Below are 2,993 nucleotides of genomic sequence, written 5' to 3'. Positions count from 1 at the left end.
CCTGCTGAATAAAACAATACTGCATACATATATTTATCACCTGTGAACTTGGTAACACTGACTATTTTTATGTTCATCTGACACTTCTCATTAAAATATAATAATAATAATATTGATGATGATGATGATGATGATAATAGTAGTAATAATAATAGTAATAACATTATCAACAACAACCAAACAACTTTTTCAGTTCAGTTCATTCAGCCTTTTATCTCCATGTTGGAAGTCTGCTTCAGGCTGAATATTTTTGGAAAATTTCAATCAAAAGGTTCAGCCATTTTTGAGAACAATATATAGAAATATTTTGCCTATGTTAAAAAAATATCAGGTGATGTTTGAAATATTCTCACACCCTCTGCTTTAGAGCACGGAGTTAAAAATTGGCAGGAAGGTGGCCTCTGCCAGGCATGTGCTTTTGGCCGTACCTATGACAATCTTCCGAAATTTAGTCAAGTTACATACCTTGAAAGATGACTTTGTACATACTCATTGTAGACTAGCTAGAGCTTCACAGCTAAATTCCCTAAAAATTCCATTTACAGTGGATATGTTCAAGCTCAAGGGTGGGCAACATTTCCCCTGAAGTTATACCTCTTGGCTGCAGTAGGTCATGGGGTTTAAGGCCCTGAAATGAAAATATGGAGTCTGTTTCTTCTATGCTTTCAACAGTCCCCACTGTGAATAGGCAGTATGGAGGAGGAAGATGTCTGACAGTCAGTGATGTACCTAGACTCCCGGTGGCCCCGGGCAAACTTTTAGTATCGGACCCCCCTTTGCCAAAGACAATGATAATAATAATTGGACAACGGAAAAAAAATCTACCATTTTCAAGTCCCCTTTCTGTCTGGGCCCCAGGCGGATGCCCAGTTCACCCATGCCTGTGTCTGGCCCTGCTGACAGCTCAGTCACTGGAAGAGGAGTCAAATATTGAAGCAAACTACCTAAAGCAGAATCTCTGACACTGGAACTCTTTCAGTGCAGGTTAGACAAATATCTATTGCAGGTGGTTTAAACAGAGACAATCTTACCTTGAGCAGATGGACTAGATAATCTCTTGAGGTCCCATCCAGCTGTACTCTTCCAGCTGTAACTAAGGGAAGACCAAGACTGAAATAACAAAGAAACTGGGATTCCATGGAAACCTGTGGAACAGGGGAGAAAGAGTAGGGAAGGAGAGCTGATGAAAAGCTGGGGTACACTGGAAGAAGTGGATCTGACTGGGTAAAAACACTGGGAGCCAAGTAGAGTGGGGACAGAGATTAGAGATGTATCCCAGGGAGAGGTCTGGGATTGGGAGTTAATGGGGATAGGGAACATGGGCTAGTAGCGTAGAAGACAACTGAAGACTAAGGTAGGGGAAGAAAGATGGCTTAGATGAAAACTTTGACTGCTAAGTCAAAAAGTCTGAGGACAGGGAACCAGGGTGGCAGCGGGGAAACAAGGAATGGCTGAGCACAGAGACTGAAACTGGGTGAAAAGGGACTGAATGTGCATGAGTTTACACTCATGAGAAAACTCCAGAAATAAGCCTGAGACCTATTTGGCAAGGAGATTCGAACTGGGGTTCTAGTGGGGTCCCACTGAGGTGGCAAAACTGGAATTGGACAGACAAACAAAGCTGGACTGAGACAAGGAGTCCTTTATTAAGGGCTAGGTTTCCTTTGGAAAAAAAGTATGTATCTGTATAGTAACGGACTACAATGTAATTCACAGGCGCGTGACAGTCGTACTAACATCACGCTGGCAAACCTAACTCTGGTGTTTCCTAGCTTTTGAGCATATTGAGTTTGCAATCTGAACATCGGTATGTAAATATAGCCATGCACATGTGCAATGCCTCTTCTTGTCAATAAAAGTGCAAAAAGGAAAATTAAAGTCAACGTTGCTAAAACCAAGCATACCAAAAGGCCTAAATGACGCTGTCTCCGGTAGGGTTGAAAAAAAAAGTCAGGTAACCTTTACCAAAGCTAAGACCATTTGAGATGCTTTGTTCTGTGCACACAGTGGTGGAGGCAGACAGACCAGTGGGGGACACAGGTGCTTTCTCCTAACACAGCGGTTCCCAAACTGTGGTATGGGTCCCACCAGCGGTATATGCAGACAACCTATCAATGGTACACAGTGACCCATTTAGTATAATTACTTCATATGCCAGAAAGTTGCTGGTGGTTCTTAAGGTTGACCTGAAAAAATTTCTGGCAGTACTTGAGGTTGTATCATCTTAAATTGGTGGCATGGGCGACTGGTGCCTCCTGAGTCACTTGCCCCCCTGACAGTCAGCGACTGGGGGTGGGGGGTTCCCCTGCGGCTGATCCTGCTGACCTGCAACTGGCAGCGGCGTGTTGCTGGCACTTTCAGGCATGCCGCTGGCACTTCTGGGTCCGTGGCAGCCGGTGGGGGACAGCTTCTCCTGGCACACTCCCTGGCTGGTGCTCTCAGGGGGGGCACTAGCGCTCTTGCTGCCCCCCTCACCCGGGAACGCTGGCTGATGGGAGGGGTGGGGGGCACCAGCGCTCTCAGGGGGGCATGTGCCCCCACTCTGCGTCGCCACTGATGTGTGGTGCGTGATCTGTCAGAGTTAGGGAACCACTGCAGACCTTGGGCAGTGGTTTACTTTGCCTTCCTGCCCCTTCACAGCCCTTCCTGGACAGCCAAGGCACTTGGTGATTACACCCAGCCTAGGAGGAAAACTAGACGCATTTAGTCTTGTTTCCCTTTGAAGGCCCTTATCCCCAAGACAGCCACGGGTGCGCAGCAGGCCAAGAGCTGCCTGGCCTGTGCTGCAGTGAAATGGTTTCCCTAGGCAGGAGCGGGTGGTGGTGCCACATGGGTGAGGGGGCTGTTGAGGCATCCCGCCTGTGACTCCCACGTGCCTGAGGAGAGACGAGGAGGGCGCAGGGCCCGTGGCTGGGTTTCCCCGCTCCGTCTCGGGCACCACACAGAGCCTGGCGGCTTGGCAGCCCTGCCCTGGGGCCGAGCCGGGCCGGCCG

This window comes from Alligator sinensis, unplaced genomic scaffold, assembly GCF_000455745.1.
Source record: "Alligator sinensis unplaced genomic scaffold, ASM45574v1 scaffold34_1, whole genome shotgun sequence".
Classification (NCBI taxonomy): Eukaryota; Metazoa; Chordata; order Crocodylia; family Alligatoridae; genus Alligator; species Alligator sinensis.
Note: the sequence above shows the minus strand (reverse complement) of the source record.